Genomic DNA, 13117 nt, shown 5'->3' on the forward strand with positions numbered 1-13117 from the left:
GTGCAGAACCTTACATTTGTCCCTATTGCAATTCATTTTGTTAGTTTTGGCCCAGTTCTCCAGTCTGTTAAGGTCATCTTGGATCCTGGTTCTCTCTTCTGCCACATTGGCTGCCCCTCCCAGTTTGGTGTCATCTGCAAACCCCCTCAATACCTTCATTCAAGTCATTTGTAAAGATGTTGAACAACAATGGGCTCAGTCAACCAGCTGCAAATCCGCCTAACAGGTACCTCGTTCAGTTGTAATGCAGTAACATCTCAGGTCCCGAGGTTGAAGAAGACTGTAATAAATCTAACTCACTTCTTTGGGCTGGTTCACACAAGCTCACTCCTTGGTGGCTAATGGAGAGAACCATGTATGGATGAGAAATCATAGCTTAATCACTTCAGACAGACAATTTTGAAGACATTGTGTTCTAACGGTGAGGCAGTTCATATATTCAGGTGAGCATTAAGGTAAAGGTAAAGGGACCCCTGACCATTAGGTCCAGTCGTGGCTGACTCTGGGGTTGCGGTGCTCATCTCGCTTTATTGGCCGAGGGAGCCGGCGTCCAGCTTCCGGGTCATGTGGCCAGCCTGACTAATCCGCTTCTGGCGAACCAGAGCAGCACACGGAAACACTCTTTACCTTCCTGCCTGAGTGGTACCTATTTATCTACTTGCACTTTGATGTGCTTTCGAACTGCTAGGTGGGCAGGAGCAGGGACCGAGAGACAGGAGCTCACCCCGTCTTGGGGATTCGAACCGCCAACCTTCTGATCGGCAAGTCCTAGGCTCAGTGGTTTAACCCACAGCGCCACCCACGTCCACAGGTGAGCATTAGCAAGTGCCAAATAATTACAGTGAGAAGTGAGAAGTGATGGGCATGTCTATCAATTTCACCTCTTTTTTCATTTTTGTTTCCCCCTAAAGGTCAGCTGGCCCTGTTTCCATGATTTTGCCATTTGCCTTAAAAAAATATATCATTGAAATTTGTGCTAATTTCGAAGGAGAACATAAAAAGACCCCTGGTGGATCAGGCCCATCTAGTCCAGCATTGGGTTCTCACATGGCCAACCATCATTTGAAGTGGTTTGCATCCTTTCCAGATTCTCTCATAGAAACCATCACAGCCCTTAATCTTGCTAGTTAGACTAATGTTAGCCCAAGGCTAACATTAAATTGTTATGGGGTGTTTTTTTTGGGGGGGGGGTCAGTCTGGATGATACCCCGGGTCCTTTCCAAGCTTGTGATCTCGTGTCCAATGAGACTCAGAATCTAGTGGAAGAAGCTGCTGAACTGGTTAAACTTGTTCCTTTGTTAAGGGAATGGCACTGGCTGCCCAGTTAAGTACTGCCATTTACATGTTTAAAGTGGTTGCCATAGGGACAGACGAGTGAGCCTTTTCCCACCCCACCGGACTAAGAGTAGGCCAAAGAGGGAGAACAACAGGTCAGTGATGGATAGGCCAAGGGGGACCGAGTTTGAGAGAGTTGCATTTAAGAGTTGGGCTGATGCTGGAAGCTGGAGAATGAGAGGCACGTCTTGCTCTGTGCTGGACCCAAAGCTGTGAGCTTGGGGGCTTCCCTGGAACATTAATGGGCAAGCAAGATCTATTGGGGCATTAATGCTGCGAGCCCCTCCATCCTATGCTCAGATGGTAAAGGTAAAGGACCCCTGATAGTTAAGTCCAGTCATGAACGACTCTGGGGTTGCGGAGTTCATCTCACTTTACAGGCCGAGGGAGCCAACGTTTGTCCGCAGACAGTTTTTCCAGGTCATGTGGCCAGCAGGACTAAGCCACTTCTGGTGAAACCAGAGCAGCGCACGGATATGCTGTTTACCTTCCCGCCGGAGCGGTACCTATTTATCTACTTGCACTGGTGTGCTTTCGAACTGCTAGGTTGGCAGGAGCTGAGACCAAGCAACGGGAGCTCACCCCGTTGCGGGGATTCAAACCGCTGACCTTCCGATCAGCAAGTCCTAGGCTCAGTGGTTTGGACCACAGCGCCATCCGCATCCCATGCTCAGATGGTATATATGTGTAAATAAAACCATGTATCCTAAAGACATTGCAGTCTCCGTTGACCGTCATTCCAGGGCAACCGAACCCTGGGTGCATGTGGGAACCCCTGGAGTCTCTTGCCGCTCTGAGATTGGAGTGTATGCTCATTGGGGCAGGGACCTCTCTTTCTTATTTCATGCTGAGAAATGCCATCTACAGTGCTGGCAGCATTTAAGCGATGAGCAAGCGCCCCCTAACTGGTCATGTATCAGGTTTGTCACGTTACTCCATGCCAAACTGGCATTTGGGATCCTGGTGGGAGCTGTGTGTGTGTGTGTGTCAGAGAGATAAACCCTCGCCGTTGATTCGCAGGAAATGTCGGGGAAGACCCAACAAACGTACGTCGCTCCCGGGTGATGGTGCGGCAAAACAGGAGAGGTAAGGCTTATTTCCCCCTCTGCCAGAGCTGCTGCTCATAAATTGGGCTGGAATTATTAATAATACATGCCATATAATATATTGATGACAGTTCTATGGGCATGATATGGATAATATACATTAATATATAACCACCGTTACAAATAATTCACCATATTCCCTCCGTCTACATCAGCGGTCACCGGACAATGCATTTACTTTACGGTAAGGATTATAGATGGCGTTATAAATGGCTCGCCGTCCACCGCCCGCAACTTTTCTCCTTTTCCCTCTCCCGCATCTCAGCGCGCTTTATTATTAATGGGCTCCCGAACTGCAGCAGCGCAACGGCGCAAACAATGCGCCATTAATATTTGATGCGGCATCTATAGCCTCCCCCCCATCCATCATTTATAACAGGCTACAAAAACATTATAAAACATTTATTACGCGTTTATAGATCATTTCATACTAAAAAGCAAAGTTGTGTTATAAATGCATTATTAATCCTTTACGCCGTTTATAGGAATCTCTTGTAATAAGGGTTTAGCATATGTTGCTCTACAAGTGGGATAATAAATAGGTTGTCGGCCGCTGATGGGAAATATATTACACTGTGGAACTTCACTTCCTTCAGTCACGGCCGGGCTTGGCGGACGAAAGAGGACGGAATCGGCATCTGTTTAGACCTGCACGGCGTTAAGCGACACCCGCGAGGCATGTCAAAAGGCAAGGCCTTTAAAGCCCAGAAGGGTTTTAGCAACGGACCATTCCGTTGCAAAGGACCCCAGCCAAGGATCCAAATAACTCTCTGCAACTAATTCCTGCCAATATCGTAATGGAGTTATACAATTGCACAACTGCAGTTGGGATACCGTGTATGTTTCTTGCGGCCTCACCCAGTGCCAGATTTACGTATAAGATAAACAAGCTATAGCTTAGGGCCCCACTTTCTTGGGGGCCCCCAAAAAAATTAAAGGAAAAAAACCCTGGATGTATATTTCCAAAATATAAGATAAAAAACAAATAAAATAAAACCTACATACAGCAACAGTGTTTTGTGTTGTGTGGGCTCCTGTGATGCAAGTCATGGGCCCCGCCTGCTAGCCTGCTCCCTCAAATATCACTGGTTTGCTTATTTCTATATATAGGGTGCCTACATTCTGCATGGACTGGTAGCATGGCAACATGGGCAAATGGCTTTAGATACCTATTAGGTCCATAAATTACCATATAGCATATATTCAACACAACAAACAGTGACAATTTGTTGTTGACAAAGGACAGCTGGACATAGAAAGCACCCCATTACCTTCAGTAGCTTAGGGCCTCATCAAACCTAAATCCGGCCCTGGCCTCACCTCGCAAAGGGTATCATAGAGATGGAGGAGGTTCAGAAAAGGGCCACTCAGATGATAAATGAGATGGAATGACTGCCCTGAGAATAAAGGCTGCAGCATTTGGGACTTTTTTTTCTCTTTTTTTAGTTTAGAGAAAATTCAAGTAAAAGGCAACATTTGAAAAGGTTATTTAATTTTGCATTAACGTGGTGAAAGCGTGGAGAGAAAGGTTTTTCTCTGTCTCCCTTAACGCTAGAGCTCATCGACTTGAAGCAGAAAGTTTGAGGATTTGGGATTATAAAAGAAAGGACTTGTTCGTGCAGTTAGCCTGTGGAACTCCCTCCCACAAGAGGCAGCGATGGCCAGCAACTTGGATGGCTTTAAAAGAGGATGAGAGAAATTCATGGAAGAGAAAGCTATTGATGGCTACTAGCCAAAGCTATGCTTTTCCCAGCAGTGATGTATGGAAGTGAAAGCTGGACCATAAAGAAGGCTGATCGCCGAAGAATGGATGCTTTTGAATTCTGGTGCTGGAGGAGACTCTTGAGAGTCCCATGGACTGCAAGAAGATCAAACGTATCCATTCTTAAGGAAATCAGCCCTGAGTGCTCACTGGAAGGACAGATCCTGAAGCTGAGGCTCCAACACTTAGGCCACCTCATGAGAAGAGAAGACTCCCTGGAGAAGACCCTGATGTTGGGAAAGATGGAGGGCGCAAGGAGAAGGGGACGACAGAGGACGAGATGGTTGGACAGTGTTCTTGAAGCTCCCATTATGAGTTTGACCAAACTGCGGGAGGCAGTGGAAGACAGGAGGGCCTGGCGTGCTCTGGTCCAGGGGGTCTCGAAGAGTTGGACACGACTAAACAACTCAACAACAACAACAACAAAGCCATGAGGACTATGATCTACCCCCACAGCTGGAGATAGAAATGCTTCTGAGGGGAGAGAGTTGCTCTTGTGTTCGAATCCTGCTTGAAGGTTTCCCCCAGGCGTCTGGTTGGCCACTGTGAGAACAGGATGCTGGACTAGACGGGCCCCTGACCTGTTCCAGCTGGTTTTAGGTTCCTGCAATCTTGCACCCACAATGATTCTAATGCTCAGTCTGTCCGTTCCTTCTATTCCATATCCTGCGACCTTGTACACTTTTTGATAAAAACAGGGAAATGTCTGTTAGTACCCTAAGACTAGTGCCAAGCTCAAAACCTCCACTCTGAACCATTGCCAAACTCTGCCTGCTGTTTCCTATACAGTGGTACCTCGGGTTAAGTACTTAATTCGTTCCAGAGGTCTGTTCTTAACCTGAACCCGTTCTTAACCTGAAGCACCACTTTAGCTAATGTTCTCATCCTGAAGCAAAGTTCTTAACCCAAGGTACTATTTCTGGGTTAGCAGAGTCTGTAACTTGAAGCGTCTGTAACCTGAAGTGTCTGTAACCTGAGGTACCACTGTACAGTGGACGCTCGGGTTGCGAACGTTATCCATGCGGGAAGCACGTTCGCAACCTGCAGTGTTCGCAACCTGCAGCGCCACGTCTGCACATGTGTGGGTCGTGATTCGGCGCTTCTGTGCATGCGTTTCTGAGCAATTTAGCGCTTCTGCACATGCACAAAGCTCTGAAACCTGGAAGTAACCCTGTTCCGGTACTTCCAGGTTCGGCATGGTGCGCAACCCGAAATTGCGCAACCCGAAGTGTCTGTAACCCAAGGTATGACTATATTGATTTACTCTGCAACAAGCTACTCCCCACTTACTGAAAGGCCAAAGAGGTGTTCCTTTGGGTCAGGAGTGCCCGGGGCCATGGGTACCATGCAGCGTGCCTGGCCCTGGACCGAAATTTGTGGGTGCCCGGCTGCTTCACGGGGAATTGTGTGGGTGCCCGGGCACCCAGGGGTTTGGCACCTATGCTCTGGGTGCCTATATGCTTGAATTATCGCTGCAGTTTATGAAGGATGCAGACAAACTGGAACTGTTTCAAAGAAGGGCAAAAGACACAAGAACAACACACAGGACCCACAACTCAATAAATGTGAAAGGAAGTTTGGTCTCATATTGACAAAGGGTTTTTTTAATATACTGGTCTAACTCAGTATAATATACTGGTCTAACTCAGATAATTCAATTTCCTGTTTCCTTATACTGAGTTAGACCAGTATATAAAAAAACCTTTGTCAATTTGACACCAAACTTCCTTTCACATTCATAGTCACTATTTCTAAATTTGCATCCTCCATATAAATTAGAATGCACAAATTGTTGTTTGTTGCCAAAGGCAGCCTGCTGTATATGCCAATGGAATGAATGTATTGTATATTTTGCAAAAAAAAAGAGTCCCCTTTTAACTCTGTTAAAAATCCTAGCCTCTTTGTTCAAGAAGAGAGAACCACTTGGGTTTGACTGCCCGATTTTGACTGTCCTAAATATGCATTTTAAATGGATTTTAACCTTTAAAATCTTTCTCCTTTTTTTACTCCCTTGAGTTTTCTGGGCATTTCTCATTAACGTCCAAATAAAGGAAATTATGTAGGATGGCAAGTTTATGCTGAGCTGCCAAATTTAAGTAGCAAAAATGGCTGCATGCCTAAGCTGCTTCCCTCCACCAATGTTTGGTATTTGAAAATAGCGGGAAGTCTGTTGCATGGCACTTTGGGCAGAGCTCACTGTGGAAAGGTGGCGTGTAAATAAACTAAATCAATCCATCAAACTGGTGTCCTCTTTTTTCAGCAAAGTTCTAGTAGCCGCTCAGTTTCTCTTTATGCCTTACTCTTGCGTAACAGCTATTGCCATTTTAAACAAGAGCAGGCAAATCCCTCCTGCCCTGCTATCAATGGCCGTCTTCTGCCAAGTCAAATAAGGTGTTTGGACTTAATCTTCAAAATGGAAACCGTGGCTCTGTACACACCCTGTACAGTTGTACCTTGGATCTCAAACGCCTTGGCTCCCAAACAAATCAGCTCCCAAACGATCGAAACCCGGAAGTGAGTGTTCTGGTTTTCGAACGATTTTTCGAAGCCAAACGTCCGACGGGGCTTCTGATTGGCTGCAGGAGCTTTCTGCAGCCAATCAGAAGCCGCACTTTGGTTTCCGAACATTTTGGAAGTCAAACAGACTTCTAGAACAGATTCCATTTGACTTCCAAGGTATGACTGTACATTGAAAGCACATGATGATCTCCCCTCGGCCCCCGAGAATCCTGGGGCCTGCCATTTAAGGGTGCTGAGAACTTTAGCTGTGCAAGGAGTAAAACACAGCTCCCAGGATTCTCTGGAGGGAAACCGTGTGCTTTAAATCCACAGCCGAGCCTTCAGGTGCATTTCTGCCCAGTGACTCCAGAGAGGCAATCCCAGCTGAGCCCTGGAGATAGCTGGAGGTTGAAGTCCAAATGAAACCAAGGCAGCCTTGCCACTGGAATGCAGTCGCTCCCTCCTGACGGCAATTAAAAGCCCCCGATGGCGTGGGTTTAGTGATAAACAATAAGAGTAATTTAGCATCTAATCATCCTGCAAATATTAACCAATTAACCTCCCCTGCCCTGATGAGGTCGGTAAATTAATATTAGGAGGGCAGGCCTGCCACGCTTGCGGTTTTCTCCTGGGGGTGGAACAGATCTGAAGCAGAGATGTGGCTAGCCCCAAGTCTTTTGCACCAAATTTCCTGTTCCTCTTTCTCCCCTTCCTCCTTTCCCCATTACAGTGGTGCCTTGGTTCTCAAACTTAATCCGTTCCAGAAGTCCGTTCCAAAACCAAAGCGTTCCAAAACCAAGGCGTGCTTTCCCATAGAAAGTAATGCAAAACGGATCGATCCATTCCAGACTTTTAAAAACAACCCCTAAAACAGCCATTGAACATGAATTTGACTATCTAACAAGACCCTTGATCCCTAAAATGAAAGCAATAAACAATGTACTGCAGTCACACAATCAGTCAATCAATGGGTAGCTGAACTGGGTTCCACACAGTCACACAAAGCCCATCCACCCTTCGAAGGAGGTGGAGTTGCGGGCTTTGCGGCCCCACCATGCGCGTGGCACCTGTAGCCCAGCCCCGCGCGATTGGGGGGATTCCCGGCAGCGTCATCCCCTGGCCAGCCAATCAGCTGGCTCTGGGGGTGTGACCTGCCTTATTTAAAGCAGGACACGGCCGGGGATTTCCCTCTTTGCCGCCTGCCAGCTGTTCCTGCTTTTCCCACCCTCCCGCCCTATAAGGTTTTCGTTCCTTGACCTTGCTCTGGACCTTGGTTGGTCGCCGTCGAGGGGCCTGGTAGGAATTTTTCCACTTGGCAAATTGGCATCAGCCACTTGGTTTTCGCCTACCATGTAGTAAATCGTCACAACTTTCTTGGTATTGGCGGTTAGGCATTGGTATAGTTCTGTAGATGGAAGAAGGGAGGAAGTGCCACCACCTGCCCCACATATTGAAGGGTAATCTGATAAAGGATTCCAGGGGGCGTGGCCCTGTCCAAAGCCTGGGGAGGTGAGGGCCTAAGGCACGCCCCCTATCGGTGACCCCGGGGGAGTTCCTATGTGATGTGCATCAGCAGGACTCATCCAGTGGTGGTTAACCCTTCCTGGACTTCAAGCGGACGGGCTGGTTGGATATGGTCAGTTAGGACCAATGCCTAAGCCAATACCGCTCATCACCTGTAACCAATAAAGTTGTGGCCTTATTTAGCCCATTAACCTTAATAATTGTCTCATGTGTCTTTATTTCCACTGGGGGGGGGGGCAGGAAATTGCCACACATAAAAAAAAGAGCCTCAAAAACACAAAATAAATAGCAAAAGCAGACAGACCTCAGCGTAACACTCAAACTGAAAGTGTGGCACTCAAATCGGAAGCGTAGCACTCAAAACGGAGCACATTCGACTTCTGAAAAAGGGTTTGCAAACCGGAACTCTTACTTGCGGGTTTGCAGTGTTTGGGTTTCAGGTTGTTTGAGTTCCAAGGTGTTTGAGAACCAAGGTACCACTGTATTTCTAAGAAATTTGCTTGCTGGGTGGCTGGAGCATGTTTCAAAGCACAGGTGAGTTGGAAGAAGAGCCTTCTGGATCCGACCAACGGCCCACCTGGTCCAGCATCGTGAACAACCAGATCCCTGTAGGAAACCCACCAACAGGACCAGACCACAAGACCAACTCTCTCCTCCTGCAGTTTCCAGCAACTGAAATTAGGAAGCATCAGTTTCTCTGCTTGTGGAAACAGAGCAGAACCAGCCAGCCATGTTGTTGTTGTTGTTTAGTCGTTTAGTCGTGTCCGACTCTTCATGACCCCATGGACCAGAGCACGCCAGGCACTCCTGTCTTCCACTGCCTCCCGCAGTTTGGTCAAACTCATGCTGGTAGCTTCAAGAACACTATCCAACCATCTCGTCCTCTGTCGTCCCCTTCTCCTTGTGCCCTCAATCTTTCCCAGCATCAGGGTCTTTTCCAGGAGTCTTCTCTTCTCATGAGGTGGCCAAAGTATTGGAGCCTCAGCTTCAGGATCTGTCCTTCCAGTGAGCACTCAGGGCTGATTTCCTTCAGAATGGAGAGGTTTGATCTTCTTACAGTCCATGGGACTCTCAAGAGTCTCCTCCAGCACCAGAATTCAAAAGCATCAATTCTTTGGCGATCAGCCTTCTTTGTGGTCCAGCTTTCACTTCCACTTCCACTTCCAGCCAGCCATGCTTTATTCCAAAATACTCCATTATACCCCACCAGATCGTTTTCAGCCCTCATTGGGCTGTTTTGTTCTCTCTCTTTCTCCCACCAAGGTTTCCCCCCGTCCTTCAGATTTTGAGGTCCCCCTCTTACATGCCGAGATCCTCCTCTTGTTTTTCAATGACCACATTTTTGCTAGAGCGCTCACCATCTGGGTTGGTTATTAAACAGAGTTATAAACGTTATGGGGGGAAAATGTTTTATTATGATTATTTATTAAAGCAAGTGGGGCATGGGTTTTCCACGCCAAAAGTCATGTGAGCCCAAGCTCTGCCCGCCTCCCCGTCCCCACTCCTGGTTTAAATAACATTGTTAACGAATATCTATATTCCTTTTCTTCAAGGAAACATCCCTTTTTATCTCTCAGCCCCTCTGCTTTCCTTTCTCCCTCTTGCTCCTTCACAGGAAGCGGAGCCTGAATGGGGGAAAAAACCCGTAGCAACAATTAAGAATTTCATTATGATACAATAGGACAGTTATTGCGGCGGCATAATTATTAAGCTATAATTGCTAATTGTCTTATTAGCATTTAACAATTATGCAAATAATGGCAAACAGGCTGTAATAGCAATAAAATTACTCCTTTTATTTTTACACTAATAAAGAGATTGCAGATTGCGGCGATGGCCATTTTGCTCTCCAGAGTTTATTGGGAATGACTCATGAGCTGAATAAAAAAAGCTCCAACTGACGCTCTGTGTATGCAGGGAACTGGGGGGGGGGGGCGGCTGTTCCTACATTTGGGGGCGGGGATTGGCTCTGTTAATAGGTTTGGAATTTGGTTTCCCAGCTTCTTGATTCATGTGGGATCTCATCTGCCTCTTTGCGGGGGAATGAGGCAATCTGATATTATTATTATTACTATTATTATTGTTGCTTTTCTATCCCACCTTTTTCTCCCAGGACCTCAGAGTGGCGAACCTAGCAGTTTGAAAGCACGCCAGTGCAAGTAGATAAATAGGTACCGCTCCAGTGTGAAGGTAAACTGCGTTTCCGTGCGGTCTGGTGTCCCATGATGGTGTCCCGCTGCGCCAGAAGCGGTTTAGTCAGGGGTCAGCAAACCTTTTCAGCAGGGGCCGGTCCACTGTCCCTCAGACCTTGTGGAGGGCCGGACTATATTTTTTTTTGGGGGGGGGGGATGAACGAATTCCTATGCCCCACAAATAACCCAGAGATGCATTTTAAATGAAAGGACACATTCTACTCATGGAAAAACACGCTGATTCCCGGACCGTCCATGGACCAGATTTAGAAGGCGATTGGGCCAGATCCGGCCCCCGGGCCTTAGTTTGCCTACCCATGGGTTTAGTCCTGCTGGCCACACGACCCGGAAAGCTGTCTGTGGATAAACGCCAACTCCCTCGGCCTGAAAGCGAGATGAGCGTCGCAACCCCATAGTCGCCTTTGACTGGACTTCACCGTCCAGGGGTCCTTTACCTATTTAATCCGCACAACAACCCTGTGAGGTAGGTCAGGCTGAGAGACAGTAACCCAGGTTCCAAGGTTCAAGGATGAGGGGGGATTTGAACCCTGGTCTCCCAAGTTATAATTCAGCCTGGGGAGATCCCAGGCCAGCTCCGCAGGTCTGCCAACTCCTTTTCCATCAGCAGGGCAACACTGCCTCCTTGGCCGGACGCTGGTAAAGACTCAGATGTTGGCAGGACCGGTGGGGAGCTATCCAGCGGCAGGCAAGCCAGATTCATCATCCTGAAGCCATCCGGGGAAATACCTAGGCGATTAGCCTCGGATTTCATTCCAGGCCCATTGTGGGCACTCAAGTCGTTTGCTGAAGCTGCCGCGGTCAGATGTGAACTGTTAGTTTGACTCCAGAGAGTGCAGCAATCTCTTTGATGGGAAACGCGCCTGGCCTGATGTTTCGGAGGAAGGAAGCTGCAGATTCCCAAGCCTTCCTTCCCGCTACCTGGTCGACTGCAAGCAAACACCAAGCTTGTGACACTGCCCCCCAAATATATATGGCTGGACACAGCTTGGCACATCTTGGGATGCACAAGCAGGGCAGGATATGCTACCAGACCTCCTTTCACTTGTCCCCATCATCCGTACATTTAATAATCATAATCATAACCATAATAATTAGCGTGCCTCTGGACATGGGGGTCCTGTTCAGTCGCCATATCTGCTTGCTGTTGACAGAACGGTCCCTCCATGGATTTGCCCTCTGTTTGAAAGCCACCTGAACCAGTGTCAGCCACCATCACTTCATGTGGCGGTGAGTTCCATAAGCTGACGGTCGTGCATGCCAGAAAGGATATTATTGCACTCAGTTTTCCCTTGCCTTTGTATAATGAAACATGATATTCCTCGCCTCTAAAGTAGCCTATCAAGAAGCACGTGGTGCAATGCAGCAATTGATTAACACAGAGCTAATGAACAAGAGTTTGATGATCACTTAAGTGTTGAGAGGCATACGGTTTCAGCTTTGTATTCTCTTATTTGTTACTTTGGGCCATATGTGTTGGCTCAGCTCTGCTTCCATCCCAAATAATCTTTCCACCTCCAGGGGTCACTCAAACTGCCACCCACTCCCAAACTCAACTGACCCTCCCACGTCGGGATCCTTTGGAAAGGAAAGGAAAGCAAAGCTGCCCATATCATAATGCTGTTATACGAATCTGCGGTGCGACTGCATTTGGAGTACTGTGCACAGTTCTGGTCGCCTCGTCTCAAAGAGGAGTTGGAAAAGGGAAACCAAAACGATCAATGGGAAGAAGCGACTCCCCTATGCAGAAAGGTTGTAGCATTTGGGACTTTCTGGCGAGTAAAGAGGTGACATGATAAAAGGGTGTAAAATTATGCACGGCAAGGAGAAAGGGGATGAAGTTCTTCTCTGTCCCTCCTTATGCTAGAACTTGTGGAAATCCAATGAAGCTGAAGGGTGGATGATTCAGAACAGATAAAATAAAATTCTTCACGCAGCACATAGTGAAACTCAGTCCTACATGAGGCAGTGATGGCCACCATCCTAGATGGCTTTGTAAAAAGAGGATTATACAAATTCATGGAGAAAACTATTGATAGTTAGTAGCCATGATGGCTATTGCTCTACCCTCCACAGCTGGAAGCGGCAATGCTTTGGGATAACAATTGCAGCAATAAGAAGATCAGTTGATTAGTAAAGATAAAGGACCCCTGGACAGTTAAATACAGTCAAAGGCGACTGTGGGGTGCAGCGCTCATCTCGCTTTCAGGCCAAGGGAGCCGGCGTTTGTCCACAGACAGCTTTCCGGGTTATGTGGCCAGCATGACTAGACTGCTTCTGGCAAAATGGGACACCGTGACAGAAACCAGAGTGCACAGAAATGCTGTTTTCCTTCCTGCCGTAGTGATACCTATTTATCTACTCGCACTGGTGTGCTTTCGAACTGCTAGGTTGGCAGGAGCAACGGGAGCTCACCTGGTGACAGGGATTTGAACTGCTGACCTTTTGATCGGCAAGCCTAAGAGGCTCAGTGGTTTAGACCACAGCGCCACCCGCGTTTTTAGTGCATGCTGCTGATAACGCCAAGGTTGCCGGTTCGATCTCTGTATGGGAAAACTGCAGATTCCTGCAATGCAGGGGGGTTGGTTTGGACCAGAAGACCCTTGAGGTCCCTTCCATAGTAATTTATTACTTATAATAATTTAGTACTTATACCCCACCCATCTGTCTGGGTTGCACCA

Source organism: Podarcis filfolensis (genome assembly GCF_964270895.1).
Source record: "Podarcis filfolensis genome assembly, chromosome: 14".
NCBI classification, from domain to species: domain Eukaryota; kingdom Metazoa; phylum Chordata; class Lepidosauria; order Squamata; family Lacertidae; genus Podarcis; species Podarcis filfolensis.